Here is a 16,862-nt window from a genome sequence, read left to right on the forward strand (position 1 = left end):
GGGAAGGTACATAACTTTTACTGCCCACTGGGTGAACCTTCTGACGGCCATCAAGCATGTAACCCGTGGCACCCGTGTAGATTTGGTGTTACCACCTCGAATTGCATGCAGGCCTGCCTCTTCTTCTCCTCCTATTCCATCCTCCGTCTTCTCCTCGGTTGACTCCTCCTTTTCCACTGCTACCACCTCTTCCGCTCCACCCCCCAAGCTCCCCAGAACCTATTCGACATGCCAGGTGAGACACATGCTGTGCTGCGGCTGTTGTGCCTGAAAGCCAAGAGCCACACCGGTCCTGCACTCCTTTCAGCTCTGCGGTCACAGGCCGATCAGTGGCTAACCCTGCTCAATTTGACAGTTGGTAAAGTGGTGTGCAACAACGGTGCCAATCTGCTGAGTGCGCTGAAACAGGGCAAAAAGACCCACGTGCCATACATGGCACATGTCCTGAACTTAGTCGTGCAGTGATTCGTTGCCAAATACCCCGGGGTCCAGGAGGTCTTGCGGTAGGCCAGGAAAATCTTTGGCCATTTTAGAAGATCTTACACGGCCATGGCTCGCCTTGCTGACGTTCAGCAGCGACACCACTTGCCCGTCAGACGTCTGCTTGATAGGCCGCTCCAGCAGAAACTTGCCATTAACGACTACTTGTACGAACTCTGCGGCAGGACAAGTTCTGGGGAGGTTTTATTTCACCGCGCCAGTGGCTGCTCATGCGCGACGCATGCAGACTACTGCGGCCATTTAATGAGATCACCAAACTGGTCAGTCGCAGCCAGGGAGCCATCAGTGACATCGTACCTTACGCCTTCTTTCTGGAGCGCGCATTGCGTTGTGTCATTGATCAAGCCATCGAGGAGCAGGAGCAGGAAGATGAGGAAGTCGCAATGCTGAATGAATTCCCAGGGGGGCTACTCCATCTGAGACAAGTCAGCCGGAGTCTGAAGAGGAGTCAGAGGAGGATGGTGCCTGGGGGGAGGAGGACGACATTCTCCTGGGCGATGAGCAGGAGCCAGGCCGCTCAACTGCTTTCAATTTAGTGCAAATGGGGGCCTTCATGCTCCAGTCTTTGAAGAGGGACCCCCGTATAAAAAGCATAAACGGCAAGGACCAGTACTGGTTGGCAACATACTTAGACCCCGGTACAAACACAAAATGACAGACATGTTACCAGCATCACAGAGGGCTGTCATAATGCAGCATTTCCAGGCCTTTCTTCGAGAGATGCAGCATTCTGCTGTTGCGGGCGCTGGCAGAGGAATTTCCACTCACAGAGAAACAGTTGCGAGTACCAATCCTACAGCACATGCAAGAAGAGGGCGGGTTGGAGATGTGTTGGTCACTTCGGATATGAGATCATTTTTGCAGCCAACCCATCAACAGCCGCCCTCCGGATCCAGCCTAAGGTAACGCCTAGACCGACAAGTGTCTGACTACATCGGGTTAATGGCCGATGTGGACACTCTGAGAAGTGAGGAACCCCTTGACTACTGGCTGTGCAGACTGTGGCTGTGACACAATTTGCCATGGAACTCTTGGCTTACCCCTTGTCGAGTGTCCTGTCTGAAAGGACGTTCAGCGCAGCAGGGGGGATCGTGACCGATAAGCGCACTCGCCTAGCTCATGACAGTGTGGCCTACCTCACATTTCTAAAAATGAATAAGGCATGGATCTTGGAGGAATTCAACACCTGTGATGACCACATTTAATTGAATTTCCTCATGCCAGCCCACACATATCAGCCACAACCCAGAACAAATAATGGTCCCTGTCTTATGTAAATACAGCGGCATAAAAAGCCTTTTCTGTCCAGTGAATGCCTAATGTTTGGGACCTCGGAGGTATTCAACACCTGGAATGACCACGTGTTATCGAATTTCAGCTATTATCATTTTTTTTTTTTTCAAGAGGGGGGATTTCTTTAGCCATGTTTTTAATCCAATTTTATATTTTTTGTTCTTTTAAACATGTATTTGACATGTATTTGTACTGGCCTACAGTAAAATTGATATCCAGTGACCGTCTAATATACCTCCAGCCACATAATCACTTGATATTTTCTGTTCGGTGAATGAATAATTTTTGGGGCCTGTAGTCCACTGGCCTGCAGTAAAATTGATATCCATTGACCGTCTAATATACCTCCGGCCACATAATCACTTGATCTTTTATGTACGGTGAATGCATAATTTTTGGGGCCTGTAATCTAACTGGCAAACAGTAAAATTGCTATACGATGACCGCCTAATGTACCTGCAGCCACATTATCAATTGTTCTTTTCTGTACGGTGAATGAATATTTTTTGGGGCCTGTACTCCATTGGCCTGCAGTAAAATTTATATATTTATTGACCGTCTAATATACCTCCGGTCACATAATCACTTGATGTTTTATGTACGGTAAATGCATAATTTTTGGGGTCTGTAATCTAACTGGCCAATGAACGCCTAATGTACCTCCAGCCACATAATCACTTGATCTTTTCTGTACGGTGAATGCCTAATGTTTGGGGCCTCAGAGGAATTCAACACCTGTGACGACCACAAGTTATTGAATTTCACCTATTATCATTTGGGGTTTACTCAAGAGGGGGGATTTCGTTAGCTATGTTTTTAATCCAATTTTATATTTTTAGTTCTTTTAAACATATGTATTTGACATGTATTTGTACTGGCCTGCAGTAAAATTGATATCCAATGACCGTCTAATATACCTCCAGCCACATAATCACTTGATGTTTTCTGTCCGGTGAATGCCTAATGTTTGGGGCCTGTACTCCCGTGGCCTAAAATAAAAAATTTCTAGGCTCCAGCATTGCACATTTTTGAGAGTTTTTCTTTAAGACGCCTAAAAATGGCCCCTGATTAAGATGCATATTTTTTGTGAGAATTTTTGCCATTGATCCCCCTCTGGTGTGTGACTGTCCATGTTGTGGGACGATTTGGTGGCTGCAAATATGACCTGAAGGTTTTTCAGGTTCGCCTGCCATTAAAGTGAATGGGGCCCCCGCGAACTTGCGGTTCGCGAACATTTGATCGCGTTCGCGAATCATCCAGGCCGATGTTCGTCCATCACTAATCTGGATGATATTTTTATTTATTCCCCCGACATTGAGAAGCATCAGGATCACGTGAGACAGGTCTTACAGATTCTAAGGGAGAATAAATTGTATGCTAAGATGGAGAAGTGTGTATTTGCGGTTCCGGAAGTGCAATTCCTGGGTCCGATATTAGCTGATGGAGTGGTTGTATCCGCCCTTTATCCTGAACTTGAGGCAGAGTTGTTGGAGGCCCAGGGATATGCACCTGATTCTTGTCCTCCAGGGAAGTTGTTTGTACCTTCAGAACTACGGCACAAGGTGTTTCAAGAACATCACAGTACAGTTCTTACGGGAAACCCTGGGAGCAGATCCACAGTTGACCTTATTTCCCAAAGATTCTGGTGGCCAGGACTGCGTAAATGTGTTATGGGCTATGTGTAAGCTTGTGAGACTTGTGCGCGTGCCAAGGTGACACATACTCGGCCTTCAAGATCTCTACGTCCCTTTTCTATCCCGTTCCGACCATGGACTGATTTGTCCATGGTAGTGTTGATCGAGCATGCTTGGCTGAACACCAGTCCGGCTTGAGCATCGCGATGTTCGGCACATGGCGGTGTTCGGCCGAATACCTCGTGTGCTCGAGCGCGATCCTCGAGTCTCCTCCCTGCGCGTTTGTTGGCTGCTAGGCAGCCAATAAACGTGCAGGTAAGTATTGCCACTCACTGTAATGCCGTAACCATGTTGGTTACTGGCCTTACAGTGATTGGCTGGCCGGAACACGTCATCGGGTGCTATAAATAGCACCCGATGACACGTGGTTCGGCTCAGTCTTAGTCAGGGAGAGCTGTGCTGTAGAAGGGACAGATAGTGTAGGGAATTGAATAGAATTTTTTTGTTAGGCAGGGTTGGTGTTAGAGACCAAAAAGTCCTTTTAAGGACTAGTGATGTGTCTGGCAGCAATATATATTTTTAGCGCAACCTGCGCTAAATTGCGTGCAATTGTAGAGACCCAAAAGTTCTTTTAAAGGGTTTCTGTCATGAGAAATAACATTATGTAGCTGACTGACATTAGCGATGTGCTAATGTCAGCAGTACATAACAGTATGCTTTATAACTCCCTGCCTGCCGCCATTCTCTTAAAATAAAGACTTTTTAAAATATGCTAATAAGCCTCTATGGGCTATTAGGACATTGCTTCAGCACCTAGCGGCTCGGTCTACACACCCTTTGGCATGCCCAAGTCCAGTTGATTGACTTTCGAGTTCTCCTCAGTGTCCTGTTAATCCCGCGCCTGCGCCGTCCTGTTTAGTATTCGGCGCAGGCGCAGTGAGTGAAGGACATGCTCCTGCTGCCAGCTTCCTTCCTTCGGTGCAGGCACAGTGAGGAAGCCGACAGCAGGAGCGCGCCGTTTACTCACTGCGCCTGTGCCGAATACTAAACAGGACGGCGCAGGCGTGGGATTTACGGGACACTGAGGAGAACTCGAAAGTCAATCAACTGGACCTGGGTGTGCCAAAGGGTGTGTAGACCGAGCCTCTAGGCGCTGAAGCAACGCCCTAATAGCACCTACAGGCTCATTAGCATATTAGCAAAAGTGTTTATTTTAAGAGAACGGCGGCAGGCAGGGAGTTATGAAGCATACTGTTATGTACTGCTGACATTAGCACATCGCTAATGTCAGTCAGCTACATAACATTATTTCTTATGACAGAAAGCCTTTAAGGACTATTGGTGTATCTGGCAGCAATATATATTTTTAGCGCAACCTGCGTTAAATAGCTTGCAATTGCTTGGCTGCTGCAGACAGCGACATTATCTGCACTACATCTCCTGTGTAACGTGTGCGCAGCCTAAAAATATCTGTGATATCCAGTGTACTTTTTCCATAGACGGTGTCCGCTGCGGTCAGTTACATAACCTGCGCTACATCTCTGTATAACGTTTGTGCATTCTAAAAATATCTGTGACATCCAGTGTACTTTATCCGCAGACGCTGCGGACAGCAACATTATCTGCGCTACATCTCCTGTTTAACGTGTGCGCATACTAAAAATTTCTGTGCGCAATATCCAGGGTAATTTTTCCGTAGACGGTTTCCTCTGCGGACAGTTACATTACCTGCGCTATATCTCCTGTATAACGTTTGTGCATCCTAAAAATATCTGTGACATCCAGTGTACTTTTTCCGTAGACGGTGTCCGCTGCAGACAGTGACATTACCTGCGCTTCATCCCCTGTATAACGTTTGCACATCCTAAATATCAGTGACATTCAGTTTAATTTATTTGCACATACACTTACAAAACCTGCGCTACTGTACGTGTGACATACTTGCAAGCATATATACCATTTAATATGCAGAAGGCGAGCAGTAAGGGACGCGGAAGTGGCCGTGATGCTGATGGTGCACGCAGAGGCCGTGGCCCTGGGCGCGTTGAAACTGTGCTTGCTTCCAGAGCACAAGAAACGCACTCATCCAAGATACCTAGCTTCATGTCCCAGTTTACAGGGCGGCGCAGGACACCACTCTCGAAGTCAGACCAGTGCGACCAGGTGGTCGGTTGGATTGCAGCAGATAATGCTTCCAGTCAGTTAAGCACCACCCTGTCTTCCACAAAGTCCAGTCTCCATAGCCAAGAGTCTGGTCAACAGAATCCTCACCCTGATCCTCCTTCCTCCCACCATGGAGAGTCTTGCCTAAACAAGTGATCCCACACTCGGATATTCCAAAGAGCTCTTTTCATCGCCATTCCTTGATTTGGGTCTCTCGCCAAGCCTGCTTGAACAGGGACATGAGGAGATCGTGTGCACTGATGCCCAAACTCTTGAGCATCCACAGTTACAGGAAGATGATGGTGGGGAACGGCAATTAGTGTTTCACAAGGTGGATGATGATGATGAGACACAGTTGCAATAAGTCAATGGCAATTAGTGTCTCAAGAGGTTGATGATGAGGATGACACACAGTTGTCAGTAAGTGAGGTTGTTGTTAGGTCAACAAGTCAGGAGGATGACCAGGGTGAGGAAGTGGAAGAAGAGGAGGTGGACGATGAAATCACTGACCCAACCTGGGAAGGTGGCAAGCCGAGCGAGGACAGCAGTACTGAGGGGGAGGGATCCGCAGCACCGAAACAGGCTGGAAGAGGCAGTGGGGTGGCAAAAGGGAGAAGGCAGGCCACACTAAACAGGCCCACAACTGTTCCCTGAACCACCCCCTTGCGGCAATCTCCCTTGCCAAGGGGTAGGTGTTCCGCTTTTTTGAACCTGTGCCGTACCAAAATGAGCAGGGGCATGAACACTAGCAACCTCACCACCACCAGCATGATCCTCCATATGGCATCAAAGCACCCTAATAGGTGGGCCGAACGCCTGGGTCCACAATCAGTGTCTGCGGGTCACACCACTGCCTCCTCTTACCCTGTGTTACATGCTGGCCAATCCCCTGTCCAAGACGCAGTCCGGATGCCTCCCGCCCTACACCTGGACCTTTGCAAGCACCATCAGCTAGCACATCCACTTCACATGTGTCCCAGCGCAGCGTACAGATGTCCATACCCCAGGCCTTTGAACTAAAGCGCAAACCCACAGGCCATAGCACCCACAGGCCATAGCACTAAATGCACACCTTTCCAAATTGATGGCCCTGAAAATGTTGCCATTTAGGCTTGTGGACACTGAGGCTTTCCGCAGCCTGATGGCGGTGGCCGTCCTTCGTTACTCAGTCCCCAGCCGCCACTATTTTTCCCGGTGTGCCATCCCCGCCTTACACCAGCAAGGACAGTACACAGGGTGATAGCCAGACCACACTCCGTTCGTCTTCTCAGCGCAAATTGCATGATAATGAGGAGGAGAAGCAGGAGACGTTGCCTCCGCTACAGAGGGTAGTACCCACAGCAGGTTTATTCCATCTGTTCAGCATGGATGGGCTGAAGAGGAGGAAGAGGATGAGGATATTGAGAGTCATCCTCCTGTTAAGGACAGCAAAGTCTTGTGACTCTGGCACACATGGCTGACTTTATGTTATGCTGCCTTTCCCGTGACCCTCGCATTATATGCATTTTGGCCAACACGGATTACTAGTTGTTCACCCTTCTCGACCCCTGCTACAAATAGAACTTCTTATCTCTCATTCCTGCGGTGGTCCTGTGGTGGAGAGGACTAGCAAAATGGTGCAATACCAGAAGGTAATTTCCAGCTGACAACGTTGGCAGCAGAGTACGTAGTTCCTTGGGCAACCGAGGAGGGAAGACGAGGGGAACACACAGCAGTTCCAACAGAGGCAAGGCAACACTATCCAAGGCCTGGGACAGTTTCATGACACCCCGCCAGCAACCTCACCCTGATGCGCCGGCTAGTGTCACAAGGAGAGAAAAGTTTTGGAAGATGGTGAAGGAGTACGTAGCAGACCGTGTCAGCGTCCTCAATGATCCCTCTGTGCCTTACAACTATTGGATATCCAAGCTGGACACCTGGCACGAACTACGCCTTGGAGGTGCTGGCCTGCCCTGCCGCCAGCGTTTTGTCAGAGCGGGTATTTAGTGCTGCTGGGGGCATAATAACTGAACAGTGCATCCGCCTGTCAACTGAAAATGCTGACAGTTTGACTCTTATCTAAATGAACAAGGCATGGATTGCCCCTGACTTCTCTACTCCTCCAGAGGAAAGCTGCTGAACATAAAGGCACTTTAAATGTGGCTTTTAAGGTGTATTGAATACACTGTATTCCCATGCACCCCTTCCACCACAAAAAAGGGTATATGGTTCAATCTTCCTTTTCTCGTCCTCCTCCTCCTCCACCATATCAACATGCTTATTAGGCTGCCCTCGCTTCTAATGTTTTAGAGTGTCAGATCAGCAGCAGGCCCTCGCCTCTAATGTTTTTGAGGGTCAGCTCAGCAGCAGACCCTCACCCCTAATGTTTTAGACAGTCACCAGCAGGCCCTAGCCCATAATGTTTTAGATGGTCAGCTCAGCAGCAGACCCTTACCCCTAATTTTTTAGATGGTCAGATCAGTAGCAGGCCCTCACCCCTAATGTTTTTGAAGGTCAGATCAGCAGCAGACCCTCACCCCTAATGTTTTAGATGGTCAGCTCAGCAGCAGACCCTCACCCTTATTTTTTAGATCGTCAGCTCAGCAGCAGGCCCTCGCCCCTAATGTTTTAGATGGTCAGCTCAGCAGCAGACCCTCACCCCTAATGTTTTAGATGGTCAAATCAGCAGCAGACCCTCACCCCTAATTGTTTAGATGTCAGATCAGCAGCAGACCATCACCCCTAATGTTTTAGATGGTCAGATCAGCAGCAGGCCCTCGCCCCTAATGTTTTAGAGGGTCACCAGCAGGCCCTTGCTCCTAATGTTTTTGAGGGTCACCAGCAGGCCCTGCTGCTATGTGTAATAAAGGGTGTATTGGAGTGCCGCTTCCTTGTAATTTTTGGCATAGGCTTTATGAGTGTAGGAGTCCCACTACCTGAACAATTGCACCACAATGTGAATGAGGCCCTCCTTTATGTGATATTCAGGTTTTATCGGAGTGCCTCTTCCTTGTAATTTTTGGCAGCACTTATATATAGTATATATAATATACAGGAAAGAATGTTTCCTAACAATTTTTCCTCCGTCTAAAATCGATATTATCTTCGGTTTGGTGCGTATTATTGTCAGTCTGTAAAAGTGGCGTACTACTTGGACAACATCGTTCTCAGCAGCGACCTGGGAGTCCAAGATGCATCCAGACATCCTCCCCACGCTGTTCCCGAACCGTTTCAGTGGTGTTTCTATCAATTTCTGACCTTTTCATGTGAACCAGACACCCTGCCTCTTCAGAGCAGGGGGTGCCTGGTTTAATGCTCGGGTTCTGCTATTGACTTTCATTGTGCTCAGGTGCTCGGTAGAGCACCCGAGCATCCCGAGGTGTTCTACTCAAGCACCCGAGCACTTTGGTGCTCGATCAACACTAGTCCATGGACTTTATCACAGATTTGAGGAATTCCTCAGGGAAAACTGTGATTCTGGTGGTTGTTGATCGCTTCATCAAGATGTCGCACTTTATAGCATTATCAGGTCTACCTAATGCTAAGACTCTCGCACAAGTGTTTGGCGATAACATCGTGAAACTACATGGTATCTCCTCTGATGTGGAGTCTGATAGGGGACTCAGTTTGTTTCCAGATTCTGGGAGGCGTTCTGTACTCGCTTGGGGGCACAATTGTCCTTCTCTTCGGCCTTTCATCCTCAGTCTAACAGACAGACTGAGCGCACTAACCAGAATCTGGAGACTTATTTGAGATGTTTTGTCAAGGAGAATCAGGAGGAGTGGTCTTTATTTTTGTAGTTCGCTGAGTTTTCCATAAATAACCGTAGGCAGGAGTCCACTGATAAGTCGCCGTTTTTCGGAGCATATGGGTTCCATCTGCAGTTTGGCACATTTTTTCGGGTACTGAGACTTCTGGTATACTGGAAAAGGAAAGATTTTCCTCTTCATTGTCATCTGTTTGGCGGAAAATTCAAAACAATAAAAAAAAATATGGGCAAAAAGTATAAACGTATGGCTGACAAAAGATGTATGAGTGGTCCAGACCTGAGAGTGGGTAATTCTGTGTGGCTGTCTACAAGAAACATTAAGTTGAAGGTACCTTTTTGGAAGTTGGAGCCAAGGTTTATTGGGCCATATAAGATCTCTTTCATTATTAATCTGGTTGCTTTTCGTCTTGAACTTCCGCAGGCTTTAAAAATTCATAATGTTTTTCACAAATCATTACTGAAAAGATATGTCGAACCTGCTGAACCGTCCTCTTTACCTCCGGCTCCAGTCTTGGTGGACGGTAATCTTGAATTTCAGATTGCCAGGATAGTGAATTCACGATTTTTCCGTTGATCTCTTCAGTATCTCGTGCGCTGGAAAGGTTACGGTCCAGAGGAAAGAATGTGGGTTCCTGCGACCGACGTTAATGCCAGTCGCCTTGTGAAGGCCTTTCACAGAGCGCATCCTGATAAAGTCGGCCCTGGGTGTCCGGAGGTCACCCGTAGAGGAGAACGGCGAACGCGAACTTCCGCGAATGTTCGCGAACCGGGCGAACCGCCATAGACTTCAATAGACAGGTGAATTTTAAAACCCACAGGGACTCTTTCTGGCCACAATAGTGATGGAAAAGTTGTTTCAAGGGGACTAACACCTGGACTGTGGCATGCCGGAGGGGGATCCATGGCAAAACTCCCATGGAAAATTACGTAGTTGACGCAGAGTGTGGTAAGTTGAATTCGCAATGCGATTAATATAACCTGTATTAATCGCATTGCGATTACAACTTAGATCTGAGTTCCTAATGGTTGTATTGCTAGAATTGACGAATATAACGAATATAGCACTATATTCTCAATCTTCGTTATATTCTAGCAATACAACCATTAGGAACCCAGCTCTAAGTTGAATTCGCAATGCGATTAATATAACTGTATTAATCGCATTGCGATTGCAACTTTGTCAAATTTGTGACACTGCAGCTTTAGAATGAATCCAAGATGGATGCTGTCCTTGCTTTTTGATAGGAGGTGGGAGGGTCTGGGAGGGAGGGTATGCTGATTGGCTGGAATGTGTCTGCTGACTGTGAGGTACAGGGTCAAATTTTGCTCAATGATGATGTATAGGGGCGGACCGAACATCGCATATGTTCGCCTGCCGCAGCGAACGCGAACAAGCTATGTTCGTCGGGAACTGTTCGCCGGCGAATAGTTCGGGACATCTCTACTAAAAAGCTCTCTGAATTGTATATGACACACAAGGCGTATCTTACTCTGTTTAAGTTGTATAGAGCCAGTGTCATTCCCTCCTCGCGGTGTCATAGATTTGCAACCCTGGAGGCAGATTTAATTTATTTAATATGGTCCTGTCCTATCCTAACCTCATTTTGGGCTGATTTGATCATCACATGCCTTTTGCCTCGACGGTGGATCTTAAGCTGTGCCTGTTTGGCATAGTGGAAAATACTGAGAGATTCTAAAATGCCAGTCTTAATAAATGACCCCCATAAAGTATAAAACCATATCCTTTGCATCATTCATATGAAAATCTAAGATCTTATTATGGAAAATAACTGATATTTACTGGTATACAATGCACTATGACATGTGAATAACTTGTGTTTGATATTTCCTTTCCTTCAAGCCTTGGTGTTCAATGAAAGTCATCACATGATGACTACAGTCAAGATAGGTCAGATTTGAATGGAAATTAGACATTAATACCTTTAGACTTGCAGAAACAAGATAACATCAAATTAAGAATGTATTCCCAAAAAAGGAGGCAGTGGTTAGCTAGTTAAATCCTGCAAACCCTCATATTATAAGCTTCCCTTCTCACATCCTAATCCCTGATGTATTAAAGTAAATAGATTTAAGCAGATGTCAGCTGTTACAGTCTCAGGAGTGTAAACTGTTAGTGAAATTCCTCTATTTGTTGCCTATATTCTAAAGTGCACATCGAAGGGTTCAATAGGTCTCTGGGCAACAATATGCAAGTGAAATAAAGAAAACCGCATTTTGTGAATAGGAATTAATATTTTGCTATTCTCTCAAAATCCAGCCCAAAAGAAGAAGGCAAAGAAAATGGGCTCATGGTATTTTTCACAAGATACATATATACTAACATTGAGCAGAGTTACTAATCTTATCTGCTAGTTAGGCATTTTAAACTTAGACTCCACAGTGGCTCACACTGGATGATAGTAGTGCATTGTTAGATACTTTACACCATCTTTGGTAGACCTACTTTTCAGCAAAATTTTGGAGCATGAGGGTTTACATATTAAGGTCCCTTTTGCATGAACTTATGTTCTTTTTTGCTCATGAAATGTTGTAGAATAAGGCACAAAAAGTGTCTAAGTGGCCTTTGCGACAGCGTTCTGATGCATTTTCATTACTAAATCTGCTCCACTGTGCTTTACTGTACATTTTTGGCACATATTTTTGTATAAAACAAAAAAAAAAGGGGGGGGGGGGGGAATCCAGTTACAACGTTAGTTACGGTATTTTGGAATTACTTTCCTAATCACCACATTTTGCACAGCAGAATGACGTTGTCTACGTTGCTTTTTTTTAACTGTATTTGTTTTCTTCACTTACATAGTGCTGACATTCTGCAGCGCTTAACAGACATTATCATCAGTCTATGTCTTTATGGAAGCGCTCATTAGTACATGAGGACCGGGAAGCCATGAATGCAGCTTCCCTGGGCTCTGTATTCACAGCTTCCTGGTCCTCGTCGCTTGCTGGGCTGAGACTGCACAAAGAATGAGGACGTCTGCGTGCTGTGACCTCACGCTGTGCAGTGTTGGGTCATAGGAAGAACTGGAAGAGCAGGAGCTGGATCCCCGGAGCAGCGGAGAAATCCGGAGAAGGAGAGGTAAGTTGATTTTTTTTGAGATTTGGGCAATCTAGCTCCGGGAATAAGGTTAATAGGGCAATCATACTCTCGATGTGGGGGTAACTCCTGGTCTCCACTTTCAGAGAATACATCAGCAAAATCAGAAATAAAGGAAGGTACAGCTTTAGTGGTTACAACACCTCCATTGTTAGGCCGCCATTCAGACCTCAGATCAGAAAAAAACAATGACAGAGGTGGCCACGGAAGGCAGTGCTCACCCAAGCACGGAGCCTGAAACTGCGGTGGTGAGTAGACGAACACTGGCGATCGACAACCGCTGTTACAGCTACTGAATGTCAGTATACAGTATACAGTAGGCAGAGTATCATTTCTTGCTATTGGAAAGTACCGTATGAGAGAATGGGCGGCCATTCTAGCCATGGTTTGCCAATTACCAACTATAAACTGCACTGGCACTCCCCAAGTCCTCTGTGTAGTTTGCCTTCATGAGATTACTTTATTTCTCCTAACACTATATATAAAAAATGAATGCTTGTTTAATGCACCTACATCTTTCACATATCTGCAGTGCAATCTCTATGTAGAGATGGAGGTGTTAAGCACTTAGCTGCTGTCTCAGAAGCACCCCATACTCCCACACACTGCAAACTGTCATGCATTTGGGGTCTGACCTATCCAAATCTCTTAAAATCAGCGCTTAGGAGTGCACGTGCCGCAGCTTTTCCCGAGGCCTTGCAATAAAATATTTACAGCGTGTTAGTGTGCTTTGGTGTCCTCATCCGAGAATGCTTATGAATATTTGAAATTTGTTAAAACATTGGCATGAGGACTGCATTAATTCAGAAAGACATCCTGTTGTTTTCTTGCTGCTTTCTTTTCCTTTTTGCACTTAATATAAATGTATACATTCTTCCATGGAAATAACTACTTTTATTTTTATTTCATGATTTATGCAAATTCTTTATAGAATATAGAAGGGGTTTCCCAAATGTTTTTTGTTAAGTCCAGTTTCCCATAAAAGAAGTTCTTTATTTATTAGGAATAAAATCCAGACATCAATTATATGTACAGTCTACGCGTTTTGGACCCCAAACATTTGGATCCTTTCTCATGACATGTACAAATAAAACGGATTCCCCTTCTTATAGGCAGAGCAAAATCCCAGCCAATTAATTGGGATGCCAGCAACCTGTGTAACAGGTGTCCGGAGAAACACAATCACAGGAAGGGAATCAGAAACACGTGAAAAATAACAACATACCTGAAAGGACACTACGCTGAAAACAATCATCTATATTGTAAGATTAGATCATGTTTTCTATTCAGACCGTTTGTTGCACAGCTTCCCAATCGAAACATCCAAAACGCTTCTCTGCTGAGAAGCTTCTGTTTGTGATTACCCTCTCTGATAGGAGGAGAGACTCTCTCAACTCCTTGTGCCATAAACACCGCTGTACTGCCTTTGTGAATAGTGGCAAAGTGAAAAGTCGCCGCTGAAACATTACATGTACTATAATGTGGAATATTGGAGATATGCTTTCTGATTCTATCCTTAATTTGTTTTGTTGTACAGCCCAATACTGTAATTTGCAATCTCTGCAGGTGATAGCATATACAGCATATTCCGTGTTACAGTTCATGTACTGTTGTATTGCATAACTAGATCCACTTGTTGCAGAAGTGACAGTCTGACAAACCGTCATGTACCTGCAGCAAATGCATCTATTGCTACCACATTTAAAGCTGCCTTTTTTAGGAAAACCAAGTATGCTTACCTACAGAACGATCATAAAACAAACTAGGACTGACTTTTTGTCCTATAGCAGGCGCTTTTTGGGCTACAAATCTTAACCCTGCCGAGACCACACTACTCCAATCCTTATCATAATTTAACACGGGTAAATGTCTTTGAATAATCTTACATATTTGTGTGTATTCTTCACTGTATCCCATCACAAAAGTGATGGGATTATTCTGTTCCTTGAGAACTCTGTTACGATTTTTTTTATTGTTTTTTTTTTGTTATGGTTTTTCTTATTGTTGTTAATAGTAATCTTTTCACCCTTATCTGTGAAAAAATAAGATCTTCCCTATCCTGCATTAAGGCCTCTTGTCTTGCACTGGTAATATTCTCTACTGCATACTGTCTAGTCTATAACCTTGTTGCCACTTTATCGGCTTCCTGTAAAAAGATATCATCATTTGAGCAATTATGTCTTGCTCTAATCATCTCCCCTTTGGGTATATTTTTGATAACATGCGCAGGATGGCAAGATATTGGCAAAAGGATGGTATTGCCCGCAACTTCTTTTCTATGTGTACACGTACAGTAGATACTTTGGCTGTGGTGGTGTCCGCTTGTTGACAGAGATCCAAAAAAATAATTGATGACAGATCACTATGTGCGGTTAGCCTAATGGAGGGAATACATTGATTTAAATATTCTATAAATGGTATAATATCACCTCTCTTGCCTTGCCACACCAGAAACATGTCATCAATATACCGGCCATACCATTTGATACTTTGAGAAAAAGGATTACTGTCTTCAAGCAGAAAGTTCTTCTCCCACCACGCTATGAATATATTGGCGATTGATGGCAAAAATTTGGCCTCCATAGAAACTCCAGAGATCTGGAGAAAAAAATCCCCATTAAACATAAAAAAAATTATGTCGCAATAGAAAATCTATTGAGATACATAAAAAATCTTGGAGAGCTAGTGTGTAGTTACTGTATGTCGCCAAATACCATCGTAACACCTCAATACCTAGGTGGTGGGGAATGCTTGTATATAATGATGTGACATCTGCTGTTACCCAAAAATAATGCTCCTGCCACCCGAAGTCATCAAAACATTGCAATACTGTGCTAGTGTCCTTAAGGTAGCCCGGCATCAAGGGAACCAAGGGTTGTAAGAGGGAATCAACCCACACAGACAGTCTTTCTGAGTAGGAGCCGATGCCTGCGACAATCGGCCTCATAGGAGGTGGAAAACAGGATATAGTGAAGAATACACACAAATATGTAAGATTATTCAAAGACATTCACCCCTGTTGAATTATGATAAGGATTGGAGTCGTGTGGTCTCGGCAGGGTTAAAATTTGTAGCCCAAAAAGCGCCTACTATAGGACAAAAAGTCAGTCCTAGTTTGTTTTATGATCGTTCTGTAGGTAAGCATACTTGGCTTTCCTATAAAGGCAGCTTTAAATGTGGTAGCAATAGATGCATTTGCTGCAGGTACATGACGGTTTGTCAGACTGTCACTTCTGCCGCAAGTGGATCTAGTTATGCAATACAACAGTACATGAACTGTAGCACGGAGTATGCGGTATATGCTATCACCTGCAGAGATTGCAAATTGCAGTATGTGGGTTCTAAAACAAAATCAGAGAGCATATCTCGGATATTCCACATTATAGTACACGTAATGTTTTCAGCTGTGTACCTAACAGTCTGAATAGAAAACATGATCTAATCTTACAATATAGATGATTGTTTTCAGCGTAGTGTCCTTTCAGGTATGTTGTTATTTTTCACGTGTTTCTGATTCCCTTCCTGTGATTGTGTTTCTCCGGACACCTGTTACACAGGTTGCTGGGATCCCAATTAATTGGCTGGGATTTTGCCCTGCCTATAAGAAGGGGAATCAGTTTTATTTGTACATGTCATGAGGAAGGATCCAAATGTTTGGGGTCCGAAACGCGTAGACTGTACACACTGTACATATAATTGATGTCTGGATTTTATTCCTAATTAATAAAGAACTTATTTTATGGGAAGCTGGACTTAACAGCCGCCCAAGAAGTTTTACAGGTGAGCACTGCAGTTTTTACACTTATCAACAATATAGTAGGGGTGGATATAGCATATGTGCGACCTGTGCAGTTGCACATGGGTACAGAATGTATAAGGGCCTGAGGTTGCCTAAAAACCGCTTCTCACTCTAATGGCTAATGCTGTGGTTGCAATTGAGTACAGCATCTGGGGGTTTAAATGTCCATGATTGGTGTTATCAACAATTATGGGCTCTCCCTCCAGGTGTCTGCTGTTTAAAATAGCAAGCACCCAGCGACTATGGCCATCATTAAAACCCTGTACATGTATTGTACAAGTCTGGAAAGGGTTAAAAAGCACAACTTGTCCTACAAAAAACAAACCCTCATATGGCCATGTCGATAGAAAAAAACAGAAAAGTTACATACTTCGGGGAAAAAAGGAGGAAAAAACATAAAGGTCAGTTCCAAAATTGCCCAGATCCTAAAGAGCATAATGGTGTTGTGCCTTAATGGAAATCCACAGGTTAGCCTCTAAATGTCTAATTGCGTGGGTTCTACCTCTGGATCCCCCACCGATCACTAGAATGGGGATGCAGAGCAGTGGAACCCCAGCGATCAGAAATGCATCACTTTTCTGATAGTACAACCACTTTAAGTCAGGTTTT

This window comes from Bufo bufo, chromosome 1 (genome assembly GCF_905171765.1).
Source record: "Bufo bufo chromosome 1, aBufBuf1.1, whole genome shotgun sequence".
NCBI classification, from domain to species: Eukaryota; Metazoa; Chordata; class Amphibia; order Anura; family Bufonidae; genus Bufo; species Bufo bufo.